Source organism: Fukomys damarensis, unplaced genomic scaffold (genome assembly GCF_012274545.1).
Source record: "Fukomys damarensis isolate Sample0158 unplaced genomic scaffold, DMR_v1.0_HiC HiC_scaffold_3, whole genome shotgun sequence".
Lineage (NCBI taxonomy): Eukaryota > Metazoa > Chordata > Mammalia > Rodentia > Bathyergidae > Fukomys > Fukomys damarensis.
This window is the reverse complement of record NW_022900915.1, coordinates 4,651,870-4,665,622: the sequence shown is the minus strand read 5'-3', so window position 1 is coordinate 4,665,622 and position 13,753 is coordinate 4,651,870. Positions and strand designations below refer to the sequence as shown.

Below are 13,753 nucleotides of genomic sequence, written 5' to 3'. Positions count from 1 at the left end.
AGACGCGTGGGAAACGGCAGCCTGCAGAGCCCAGCTCGGAGGCGGGCTGGGAAGAAGCCAGCGCCGCGCGGTCGCAGACAGCCTCTCTGGCCTTCGTGCTTCAGCCTTGCTCACAGGGCAGAAGCCGCCTGCGCTGCTGACTCGCGGCGACTTCTTCCTGGTCCCGTGGGCAGCCTCTCCCTGCACCCAGTTCTTCGGATTCCTCACCCGTGAGCTCACGCCAGCGCCACCCTTTCAGCCACACGCGGACTCCCCAGGCACCTCCCTGCCTGCCGTGCTGCCAGCCTGTGGACCCTTCCCACTTCCCCACCCGGGCCTGGCCCGAGGCCTCAGGCTCTGCTGGCAGATGTGGCAGCTCTGCCGGCGCAGTGTGCAGTCGGAAGGCGGTGGTGACCGCGTGGCTGCAGGAGGGCTGCCAGGCGCCAGGGCAGGGCGGAGGTCGTTGGCGAGTGACCCACGGAGCCCAACGCACGCGCGCCCAAGGGGCCACCACGGTCACCTAAGGAGCAGGAACAACCGGTTTGGGTGGAACTAGGACCAGGGATTTCACAGATAACCTGGTTTAGCTCTCACCTCATCTAAGGAGGGCATGGACCGAGGATCCTTCCACAGGTGAGGAAACCGCGGTAAAAGGTTAGGCAACTTGTTTCATCCCTGACGTTCGTGGTGAGGAAAGACTCGCCCAAACACTGACCTCAGTCTCATCTGCCAGTTTAACCAGACAAGGATCAGATCCCTCACCGCCCGCCCTCACTGCGCCCTGCAGTATCCAAGGGAGGGGCAAGGAAAGAGACCCAGCCGAGACCCAGAGGAAGCAAAAGGCCATGGAATGCCAGGGTTTCACCACCTCCCACCACAGGCCGCCGGCACAGCCTGTGTGTGCGAAGGGATTTAACTCCTGTGGCGTCTTCCTCCCGCCACGCAGGGGGAGGGCCTCACTGCCAGAGAGTTACAACGGCGAGAAATCGGGAGGAGACGGCAGTCCACCCACCCGACTGCTGCCCCTGGATGCTTCTCTGCAAGTCCAACACAGACTATTTTTATAGCCTCCCCAGCTCCTCTTGAATTTTTAAGAAAGAGAAAGAAAATACCTTCTCAGTGGTAATTACGGTTTGGAATGAGAAATGGATGTTTTGGTTTTGTGTTTAAGTGACTTCTCTAAAGACTTTCAGAAAGTTAGTATGAGCCAAAATGATCCATTGTGTATTCTATAGTTTTCTACCCACTGGAGTAGATTTTTTTAATGCAATGTACAAACTCTATTTAACAGGCACTTATAGTAACAGAACAAGTGGCTAGAAGAAATTCTGTCTTAAACACCTAACCTGCCAGCAGTCGCCTTCAGCCGAGCTCTGGTGCTGCGGAAAAAGTCGGCTCCTACACCGGAGTGGATGAATGTTGGTATGTTTTTCAGGAATTCACTGAATACTACTTTACACACATTTACACATACACATACACATTACATGTGGAAAAGATTTAATTGACAATCTCCAGCCATCATACCTCATTTTTGTTGATCTTGTGGAGGATGATCTCTAAAAAGAAAGAATACAAGCTGCCGGTCCCTGAGTCATGCAGTGAAACCATCCTGGTCTCGAGGGTGCCATCTCCTCTGCCCCTCTTCCGACATCACACAGGTTTTAGTATTTAATTGGAAGCTTCCCTAGGAAACATAATAACCAGTACTGATAGGGCTTGCCAAAGTACTTGTTCTAGTCGTAGACCAGCTTGGGACCTTCCTGCAAGAGCACTGGGCAAAAAAGAGGAAGTGTCCAAAATGTAAGTGCAAGGAGCACATCTTCCTGTGACTGGGCCAATGACTCAGCTGGGACCCACTTTGGTAGAATAGATCTTAATGTAATGTTTTGATTCCCTTTTGAATTTACCTATGGCCCAGATCAAGCCACCCTATTCCAGGGTCCCCTTGATAAAAATTTCATTGTAGCTTCCATCAGCTTCCCAAATGTTACATGAAGTTGGCAAGGCAACCTACTGTTCAGGACATATTTACAGAAAGGCTAAAACTGAACTTGTCTAAATGTCAAAACCCAAGTGTCTTTGGGACACTTCTTGAAACTACCTGTAAGACTCTATTCATTTTTCTTTTTATTCAGACTCTGTTTTACTTTTTAAGAAAAAATAGTTTGAACACAGCCAGTAAATGGTAGCAGGGGTCCTGGTGATTTCTCACAAGTAGAGATCATGCTGCTTCTTCCCACAGCAGTGTTTCATCTGAAAGACATCAAGTAGTGTGACTACTTGCTGAGCAGTGGCTGTACCAAGTGTGCCCCAAGATTTAGACATCGGGATGGCACATCCAGCACGCCTGTCCATGTCCCCTGATAAGGTCACATGACATGTACAGTAAAGATATAAAGCAGGAGTAAACAAAGGACACCACTGTACTGACAGGGAAGGCTATCAGTGAGGAATGTACTCTGATGAATTTCCTGGCAACAAAGAGAAGACAGAACCACATTATTGTATAAGCCAGAGCAAAGCAAGTGGAGGCCTACAGGACAATTTGGAAGAAACCTGTAGCCCAGGTGGGAGCCTTCTCTATGGCAGAGTCCTAGGAGGCCCTAACTTTGTACCTAACAAGAAACAAATCACAGTAGGATATAAAACAATAGTTTGGATAATTGACTAAAGGACTAATTGTGAAATACCTGGTGCAGGTAGTCCCTCCCACTGCATTTTTATCCCCTTACATCAAAGCAATTAAGAGACTAGAATTTGAGCTGCCTTCCTCCTCCACACCCACACATCCTCAAGGAATAGTTCTGTCCCACCCACAGAGTGGGCAGTCCCACCTCTCACCCCTAAGGGTAAGCAAAAGCTTGTTAAGTGAACACAGGAGCAGGGAAAAGCCAGGACAGTGTGTTTTCCATAGATCACGAAACGCTGCAGAAGTCCACTGTCAAGATGAAGGAACCAAGGGGAATTCTGGGGGCCAACGAAGCCATTTTCTATCTTGATAATGGTGGAAATAACATGCCTGTGTACATTTATCAAAAATCATCAAACTGAACACCTTTTAAGGATATACTTTACTGTCTGTGAACCATACCTCAATAAACCTGAACTTCAAAAAAGAAGCCAAACCTTGAAAGGAAAGAAGACTGAAGTCACTGACATCCAACTTGGTTTGCAGCCATTTGGAGAGTTCGCTTCTCTGACAGCACAGAGTGTGACAAACACAAAGCCTAAGGCTTTATGCCGACTGACTCACAGGCCGAGAGTTCTTGGTCCCAACATAGACCAAGAACACTGCAGGTCCAGGCACCCGAAGGAGCTTATGTTATTTAATTCGCAGCACAGTGGTTATATCTACCTAGGAAGATGTCCTTTATCTCTAGATCAGACATTTGCAGGAACCTTGCATCGACCTAGGACAACTAGATAGGTGCTCATTAGATGTGAACTAAATATCATGACAAGAGAGGCTTATTTTAAAAAGAATAACCAGAAGATAGGAAAGCATTAGTGAAAATTAAAACTATGACTGCTAAAAAAGTCTACCTGTAACAAAAGGGCTGAAAAATAAAATCAAGGAAGTCTATCAAAATGGTTAGCAAAGAGAAGTCAAAAATACTAAAGAAAAGTTAAAATCATAGTGAATCAATAGAATCCTTATACTTTTCTAATAGAAGTGTTAAGAAGGAAAAATAAAATCAAGGAAGTCTATCAAAATGGTTAGCAAAGAGAAGTCAAATATACTAAAGAAAAGTTAAAATCATAGTGAATCAATAGAATCCTTATACTTTCCTAATAGAAGCATTAAGAAGTGTTAAAAAATGCACAGGACAAACTCATTTCAAAAATAGTTGAATTATGGACACATAAAATGTAGTATGTGAATACAATGAAATATTACCCATAAAAAAGAATGTGCCCATGCTACAGCATGGCTGAATCTTAAAAACTTTAGGCTAAGTGAAAGAAACCACATATCCTATGATTCTGTTTATATGAAGTACCCAGGATTAACAAAGCCATTGACACATAATGATTAGTGATTGCCTAGGCATCAGAGAGGAGGGAAATAGAGAACTAGTATTTGTTAATGGGTACAGGGCATTTTGGAGGGGATGAAAATGTTCTAAAACTTGGTATTGGTGATGATTGCACAGCTTTGTGAATATACAAAAACCAGTTCAACCTTCAGAAGGTTGACTTTTAGGTTCTATGAATTAAATGGTGAGTTTTTAAAAGAACCAATAGGAATTTCCAGAATGCAAAACTAATAATTTGATTTCAGACTGAGTATGGAGCAGAGTAAATACAGTATATAAATTCCCACTCGCAATTCCATCCTTATGGACTTAAACACTAAAGAATGAGAGAAAGCCAAAAAGATCAAGGAAAACATTATAGAAAACTTAAAACTGACATAAAACTTTTCATCTGCAATACTGTTAGAAGATGGAACTATATCTTTCCACAGTTCTGTGTGAAAATTTTATAAACTAAATTAGGAGAGGAAGTCATATGCCTAAGAAATTGCAATAGTGTGTTGCTCCCCAATACGCTGTTCGTGAGGGACTGCACACAGTGCCAAAACCTACATACACATACCTAGGATAAAGTTCAATATGTAAATCAGGCACAATAAAAGATTGACAATAAGACAGAACAATTATAACAACATATTGTAGTAAAGTAGTACTTTTGTTGCCCTTTCATTTAAAAGAAGCACTTCACAGATATTCTTTGGCATATCTGAATGGCCAGCATCATTACTGTTGTGCTTTGGGACCATAGTTAAGTAAAATAAGGGTTACCTTGAACATAAGCACTACAATATTTCAATAATTCATCTTCCAAAATGGCTACTAGAAGACGAATGGGCACATTGGACACACTGGACAAAGGGATGAGTTACATCCTGGGTGTAGTGGCACAAGACTGCGCAGGATTTTATCATCTACTCAGAATAGCAAACAATTTAAAACGAATCAGTTGTTTACTTTTGGAATTTTCCACTGAATACTTTCAGGCTACAGTTGACTGTGGCTAATTGAAACTGTGGATAAGAGAGACTGCTGTAATATGGTTTATGTTGACTTTCAACAAGAAAAATGGGGAACAAGCACTTAGGATAAATCAGTGGCTTGGCGGCAACACTGAGGGCCCAGGCTTTTTCCGTCTTTCCGCTGTGGCACCTGAACACAGGCTATGGTCTCCACTCATGATACAGCATGGCTGCTGGCTCCAGGGACCAGTTTTTGCACAACATCATCCAACATCAGGAAAGAATTTAGTAGAGATGAGAAGGACTAGTACCACATGGTGATCTCCTTTATTTCTTTTCCAGAAGCCACTATCCCTTCCACCTTCAGTCCATCCGGATATCCCCCTTCTGTTACATTGCATTGGCCAGAACTGAATCACCTCTTTTCCCTCCATCAATCAAAAGGGAAGGGAATTTCATTGACACATGTCTTTTCACCTGGGGTGAGGCACATTTCTCCCTCTTTGACAAGGAAAAGAGTAGGCAATAATGGGTCATCAAACTGACTGACCAACTGACTCACCAGCTACCATCCCTCAGAGGTCTGCCTGCAGACTGTCCAACTCAAAAAAAAAGCCCAGAATCTCTCACACAAAAGGCTGTAGGGTCCTGAGGCTTCAGTCCTATGTTAATTTAATGTGTGTTAATCTTTTGAGATAAAACCGTTAGTCATGTGTTGGCATCTGCAAATTAACGCTGGCTTCTGGGGAGAAACTCTTGAGAGAAAAAAAATCACACCACTGCATTTTTCAAGGGTTCAACATCAAAAATTTATCAAGTGTAAAAACCCAGTCTGTTTGATACTGTTAAAATGATTAATATTACAAATAGCTGCTAGAAACAAGGCACATCTGACAACCTGAAGAATTAGAAGAGGAAGCAAGCATTTTCCTTTCTGAATTAAGGAAAGTTGGTTCCATCATTTGCATCTTCCTCTCTCACATCCTCTTAACGTCACTGGCACATTTCTTGATTCAAAGTCTTTCCCAAGGATTCTATACATCAGACAGGTACCAGCTTGCTTTTCAGCAACCCTATCATGGCTGATTTACTAGTTTATCCCGCAGACGGTCTGAAATCTGTACAGCCAAAGCCCAGAGTGCTCTATAACTCCCGCCTATTTTAAGTGAAGAATTTAATGCATAGTACGATCTGACATAGGAGCGTGCTCACCGGCCCACCGTCAGGACAGGTCTGAGTAAGTAGCACCAGCAGCTCTTCTTTTCAGATATTAATACCTTATATCATAACTGGCAGGCCTAGCACAAAGATGCAACTGGAACGCCTATGAAGGGAAAGGAGCCTATGAATCATCGAGGCTTCCCTCAATTTTACTATCAGAAAGTAAACTCGGGTTGGTGAGATTGAAAACCTGTCTCTCCTCTCATTCGTCCCTTAGTGCTTTGTCTTTCTAAAGCTGGGGAGGTGGGGATAACGGCCCATTCAGGGCAGATGGTCACAGGACATCGCAGCCTCAACCGACTGCACTGCGGTGCACTGGTGATCTGGATGGGGGGCGGGGCGTGCTGTAGAACACAGCCCCAGGGGAGCAAGGTGATCCTGTCTAAAATGTCTTAGCTCCTGCCCAACCCAGAGAAGAAAGCAGTCTTTTCTATGGTGATAGAATTGGTATAAGATTGAATGTTATCATGCAATGTTCATAAATTGTAATGAGTTTGCTGAGGACCCCAACCCATAAATAAGCATCCTATTCAAACCGGGCACTAGCTCTGTACACAATGAGTAAGGCCACATCCAGTCCCACCTCCAAAAACAAGGATGACTCTTCCGATTGCAATCATAGAATCTCTAATTTAGAGATATGAGGAAGAAGGCCTTACTTCCTAAAAAACAACAAACTATCTTCAGAGATCTTTGGCTCTTAGAAATTTCCTATTCTATTCAGCTCAGCTGAGCCTTTCTGAAACTCCTGTCAGTTCAAGCTATCTTGCCCTCTGGTGTCCTACAGGGTACTTCTGTCTTCTTCAAATCACTTGTGTATTTACAAAGAGCTATCTCAAGCCTCTTGTACTAAAGCTGACCAGCCCTAGGCTCTTTAACTGTTCTTCATGTGTGAGTTGCAGCCCTTCCTCTTAATAAAGCACACTGTTTCTCATACAGCAAGTTCACCCAAACAACAAGTAAAATAAAATCACAACAGTGAAAATAAAGATATCTCTTATTTCTTGAGCATTTACTACATGCCAAACACTCCATTATGCATTTTATATTCATTGTCATACTTCATTGCTATAAAACCATGTGCATTTTTTACACTCCCAATTTACAGATGAAAACTGAAACTCAAAGACATAAGTCACCATGCTTAGGCTCACATGGTTGTGTGGAGCAGAGTCAGAATTGATCAGGGTCAAAGCTTTGAGCCCCTGTGTCATCTTATAAACCAATCCAGAAATATCACTTTCCTACCGTTCTAAATATGGGGGAGAACAGAATTTTCTTTTTCTGTTCACTCAAAATTTTTTTGTTCTCTTCCAGTTGTTCCAAAATCTGTATCTCCAATCCAAACCTTTCTCTTGCTTCCTAAATTCTTATATCCAAATGGACCTCTTAGACGACACCTGACTGCCTCAAACTCAGTTATTTCAGGGCAAAAGTCTGAGCATCCTCTTTGTAGCCTCGACCTCTCCCACATGCAGGTCATAACCAAGTCCCTAACTTCTCTTCTGGATATTTTTAATCTCTGTGCACTTCTTTCCATCTACACAATCACTGGCAGAGGTGACCGAAATCCCCCATCTGAATAACTACAAAGGTCTTCTACCAGGTCACCAGCTATTTAGTTCAGCTGTCCTCTTGCCTCTTCCATCAATCCTAGAGTGACAGCTGGAAGGGGTCCTTCAAAAAAGGAAATCTGATGATGTCACTTCCTGCCCCAAATGTTTTCATGGTTTCCCATCCCAATTGAACAATATCCAAGCTCTTTAAGTGAATTGCAAAACCCTTTGACGCCTACCCTAGGTCTAACTAATTTCCTCCTTCATTATTTCCCCACACCCTTTCAACCGCAGTTTTAATGACCCTCCTCCCATCCCTACACCTGCTGTTCCCTCACTGAAGCATTCTTTCCCCTCCCATTGCCTGGTGAGGTAACCTCTACTCACCCTTCCTGTTCCACCTTTGATGTCCCTTTCTTGAGGTGAGCTTCCCTGAATGGATCCGTATTTATCCTACCATTACATGTGTCATCCTTTATTATTCTTACTTGTTTCCATAAGAAAAGAAATTACTTCTATCTTGTTCATCTTTAAATCCCCAACACTGAACAACAACAACAAAAAAGTGCTGGGTCATATTTGTCTAACGAAAGAATGAAGGAATGACACCGTTTGAGTTTTAAAGCCCTAGTTGGTCACGATGAACTCAGGTGTGTTTCCTTCCACTTGTATTTGTGAGCTTGGCGTTTGGACTCCACAGAGGGGATCACATTTATCCCCTCTCATCTTCACTTCATTAGGTTCGGTTCAGCATTTCAGGCTGCAGAGGTTTGCGGATCCTGATTCTCTGACATATTCTCTACATGTGAGCTACTCTCCCAATTTAGAGTTATCTGAAAATTTAACTAGCATACCTTCTATATCTTCATTAGGCAAGGACAGAGGCTCAAGCCGCCCATTAGGTACCCACCTCCATTAATCAGCACCCACTGGATATGCTCATTCAATCAAACTCAAATATGCTATGTTTGTTCTCATCCTCAAGAGTATCACAGGTAAACTCGTCAAGAATCTTCAAGACGACGAAGCCTAAATAAAGATCGCTGTACTTCCACATTCCCATCCGTGATTCTCATTTTTCCAGTATGTAACACTGGCAGGTAATATTATTCGGGTAATATCCCCTGCCAGGCATACGCAAGTTTTTATGAAATTCCCAGAACAACTAAAACTTTCCTTCCTTCTCTCCTAACAATGAAATCACATTTGAAAGCAAATGGTGACAGAGGCATAGTGACAGACGTGACCGGAGTCATGTCTGGGCGGCTGGCTGGCCACCCAGGGGTCCCCCCACCGGTACAGCACGCACGCAGTCTGCAGGGAGGCAGTCATCCCCCGGTTCCGACCTCCCAGGAGAATGCAGCATCCTAGCACCTTCTCTCTGTCCTTGACTCTGCTCTCCTCTCACAGGCAGTTTACCTTCCCCAGCCCAGTCTCCTGGTGGTCTCCAAACATACGGGGATGAAAAGAACAAAATGATTAAGCAGACTCAATCAAATCAGTAGGAACTAAACCATGTGAGGACCTTTTACCTGGGGAACTAATATTCTGCCCAAACAATCGCTCTGTGAGATGCTAATCACCTATACAAAGCATCACCGCATGAGCTGATTAATGCCAGTATGGATGATGTCCATGAATGAAGCAAAGGTGAGCGAGACAAACGTCATCCACAGCACAACAGAGTAGTTTTGGGATTCATCAAAGAAAGGGAGGCAGAAGAAAGTGTGTGTTCACAGTGAGAATACGGTAGCTCCTGGTGCTTGCTATACACTGACAATCAGATCAGTTCATAAACAATGGTGAAGAGGAAGCCAGAGATGACAGACAGAGGAGAGCCCTGCTCACGTCCAGGCAGGGAGGGAAAGTAAATATGAGAGTGGAATGAGGAAGGCTGGATCTGGTGGTGGGGACTTTTGATCCCATTAAACTCAAACAGTAATAATTAAAGAGAAATTCGATCCCCAAATTTGTGACCCAGGAGACGTGAAAGTTAGCTAGTTATGGTAGACAGTAGTACTTACTTCCTCCAATCTGCTCCCCCTACTTCTTGAAAAATATTCCTGAGTTTATTTTAAGTAGACTACATTGTTGTCTAGCTAAAGGGGGTGACATTTCAGTTTCCCTTTCAGGGAGCCTAGGATACAACTTTTGGCCAATGAGCTAAATGAGAAGGTGCTTTGAGCTGACCTCAGAAACCTTTCTGTAAGGGAGAGGGTACGTTTTTTCTCTCACTTTCTTCCATCCTACTGCTTGGAATGATGATACAATGGCTAGATTTAAGCAGCCATCTTGGACGGTGAAGTTGCTTTGAGGATAGAAGCCATACAGAGAATGAAACAAAACAAGCATGGTTTCTTGATATTACTGCTGCCTTCCTGGCCTAGACTGCCTTTTATGTAGAGTCCTTCTATATGAGACAGATACAGAATATCTTGCTTAAAATGTTATTTTTCAGCGTGTTTTTGTAGCCGTATCTCTGAATCATCACTGATCCTCCTTCTAAATGTTCACAAAAGATTTAATGTCAGCCCCATCTTTGCCTTCACAGGTTTATGATGGGGGAACCAGGCCAATTACCTCAGGCATCATTCTTACAAGGGGACCCAAAGGTAAACTTTTAACCTTTTTTCCAAATAAGATACTGGATAGAGTTTGGGGAGATTTCCGGTCTTCAAAGCATTATTTGTCTTTGTCTGATGCAACCTAAATGTACCACCATGTTTGGAATCCTATTGTGAAAAATGTTTATTTTTCACCATCCCAGGAATTCCAAATAAGTCGAAATGACCCATAATCCAATGAAGGCTTTCCTGCTGGTTCCTTACCAGTAGTGCTCTAGAGCCTGTTCTGAGACTCTAGGTGGGTCCCTGTTCTAAGTGTGGTTGTGAGAAATGAATGTCCCACACTTAGAACAGGGTCGGGAACAAAGAGAAGTAAACCTGGCTTTCCAGTGAAGTTGAAGTTTGATGATCAAAAGCTCACATGTCCGAGGAAAGGGGAGTAAGCACTGATCTTAAGGCAGCTTGGTTACTATGCATCTGAGTAAGGAAACAGCAAGGCAGGCTCCATGCCTCGGGTGGAGTTCAAGGTGAGTCAGAGGAAAGGGAGTTGGACGGCAGTCCCAGTCCTCACTGGGGACCCACCCTTGTGAGAAATGCTTCTTGCTTATTCGTATGTACTGTCACAGCCTTCTGAGGAGAAACACCAGGGACCAAACTGAGGTGCTACGTTCTGTAAGATGCGATGGGAAGACACCTCAGGAAAGCTGGGTCCCAGGGAGGGAAAGTCACACAGAATCACTGTGGACGATAGGCTGGGATCCTCTGACTGCCCACATCTCACTCTGTAGCCGCATCGCCGTCTGTCTGATGGTAGAGTTGGTAGGTCAGACAGCCATTCCTTCTGCCCTGCCGAGGGAATGTAATTCCCTAAAAAATTGTCATTCCAAGAAATTACCTGCAGAGAAAAAGGATTGTCCTCCCTTATCTTGAAAAGGTAAGAGTCATATTCCCCAAATAGCTTAGTCTTTTACTAACACATTCAGCTCTGTCATTATGAATTCATCTATAGCTTTCTAAAAAGCCTTTATGCTTTCAATTTCTTTCCTCTTGGGATACGTGTTCCATGGTTTTATTATCCATAATTTAAAGAGGCTGGTAGTTCCACTGATTTGTACTAAATTCACACAGTATTTTCAAGACTGAATAATGCAACCTTTTTAATCGGGTCAACTATTATGCAACCATATCTGCCAGGCACAGGATTATTATTAAACTTGAATTAGAGTCATTGCCCATCTGGCACTCACAAAACATACTGAGCCTGATTTTAGGAACCAAGTGTATCCATTCCTCTCCATCTTCTTGAGAACTCTAGAGAGCTGTTGTTTGGGCCTCTAGGTGCAACTGAATTCCCATCCTCTCTAGCAGATGAGACCAAGGATCAGTTTCTAAAGAAAGTGTAGGGAGACCATTTGGTAGTACTTTCAACAAAGCAAATGAAGTTGCCTGTGTCCTTCAGAGTTACCCCAGCACCTCTCTGGGCATTGACCATGTTCCCATCACAAAAGTTAAAGTCTTCACTTTCAAATCAGGGAGCAAGATAATCTTTACATGGGGCATGGTGGCACACACCTATAATCTCCGCTAGGAGGGAGCAGGAGGATTCTCTCAGGCAGGAGAATTGCAAGTTTGGGGCCAGCCTGGGAAATTTAGTGAGACCCTGTCCAAAAAATAAATAAAGTATCTTTGATCAAATAAAGTACAGCAAACTCAGGAGCCATATCTGAGCCTTTCCACTGGGCATAGAACTGAATCGTCTGCTATGTCAACATCTATCCTTTGTGAGTCTTCTCACAATATTGCTTTCCATGATTTTGAGCTACCCTATCATTCTTCCAGGCGAAAAAAACAAAAACAGGTACACTTCCAAATCTAAAAATTAAAGAATAGTAGACCATAAAAAGGTGTTTTAAGTAGTTTCTAGATATTAAAGCTATCTCAATTCTCCAAATTGAGCTTCATCCCATTCTTATATATACTTTAATTTGGAAATTATGAATTAATTAAATTCTCCCAGTTCTCCTAGTTCTTACCTAACAAGAAATAGGTTTTTCTTCATCTGTTAGGAATTCTCATCAGATGTACATTATGATCACAAGTTCAGGCTACAGTGAGACTCTTGTGACTGCACTGTTAGGAATCAATATTGTTCTGCTGGAAAAAACAGATCCTAAAATATGAAGCAGGTGTTGGTTGGCCAGGCATTCAGTTCATTTAACAGTGATGATAATACTCCAAGCCACTGAGAACTGTCATTTCAAGGCATTGGTTCTGTGCCATTCCTGGATGCCTCACTGTGACCTAGCGCAACTTTTCTTCTAGTTCATTTATAATGAGTTTTCTGTTAGCACTCCTTAACTATAAAACCATCTATGTCACCCTCCAATCTTATCACTTCCTAAAATATGATCAACATGGGTTCATGAGTTTGGAAAAGCTACAAAACCCAAATCCCAAGGAAATTGGAAGCATGAGTGACTATGAGAGCTGATAATCTTTTGGAATTGGTAGTGCAAAGCACTGTTCTAGATGCTAAGGGGAATAGCATTTGTATAGGTTTCACCTACTTTTGACCTTAAAACCTAAACATGTAAAGATCTCAGGATACATTGTTAACATCACTGCATGATCAGCTCAAAGATTCAATAGAACATAACACAGGCTCCTTAGTATCCCGTCTTCCTCTGAGAAAGATATTTGCATCAGTAGTATTTTTCTCCAGTGTACATAAAAGTTTTCTCCAACATGAGGCCAGCGTGTGGCTAAATTCCCCTCATAAGGAACATTTTAGAAGCAGACACCCGAGTTCACATCTATCACTTTAACTCCACATGTGTAGCATCTGAAGAATAATCTCTCACACATTCCTATTTCTAACAATGTCTTTTAAAGTAAACTTGAGGGCAATTCACAGAAGTGCCTAGGTTGCACTTTCATTTTGAATAGTAATAAAATTCCCCTGTCTGAGTCTTTTTTGAAGGTGGGGAGAGGGAGAGAGAAGGAAAACAAAGAAAAGAAAGGGAAGGGGGGAAAAAACAATCCTACAGTACTCGATGGGGTGGAAACGGCACCTAAAGACTGAAGGTTCTGGGTCTCTCCAGTGTGCCTCGGGGTCCACTGGGCAATCACCCATTCAATAAAATCCTGCTGGTTTTCAATTTTGCTTTGTCTGTTTATGAGCACAGCCCGAGAGCTCTGGACCCACAAGATGAGTGATCAGGGAGGTGTCGAGTAAAGAGATGCTGCCAAGCTTTGTAAATGAGTTTGTAGTTAATGCCGACGCCAGTTGCTTTCCAGATGCTTCCAAATAGATGAAGGACACTCCTTGAATAACGAGCTTTTAACCTTGCAGCTGGTCATTTATTTTTCCGATTAGGACACGCCACTGTTTCGACTTCCAGGTGACTGCTCACCGTGGACAATGATGGCCTCTT

The 13,753-nt window shown here is 43.1% G+C and overlaps 1 protein-coding gene and 1 long non-coding RNA gene across 5 annotated transcripts in view; one reads left to right on the top strand and one right to left on the bottom strand.

The window, feature by feature from the left end:
* The window catches only part of Megf10 (multiple EGF like domains 10), a 323,793-nt gene that overhangs the window by 223,304 nt on the left and 86,736 nt on the right, over window positions 1-13,753 (bottom strand). The gene's annotated exons all lie outside the window — the stretch shown is intronic.
* LOC104864314 overlaps window positions 11-13,753 on the top strand; it is a 31,907-nt gene continuing 18,164 nt past the window's right edge. For 2 of the 3 annotated variants that reach the window (XR_780842.3, XR_780841.2), the window contains exons 1-3: window positions 11-612; window positions 1,271-1,401; window positions 10,307-10,367. This is a non-coding gene — a long non-coding RNA (uncharacterized LOC104864314). Of the gene's footprint in view, window positions 613-1,270; window positions 1,402-8,740; window positions 8,856-10,306; window positions 10,368-13,753 lie in introns of all 3 variants that reach the window. The other variant, XR_780843.2, reaches the window with a different exon arrangement.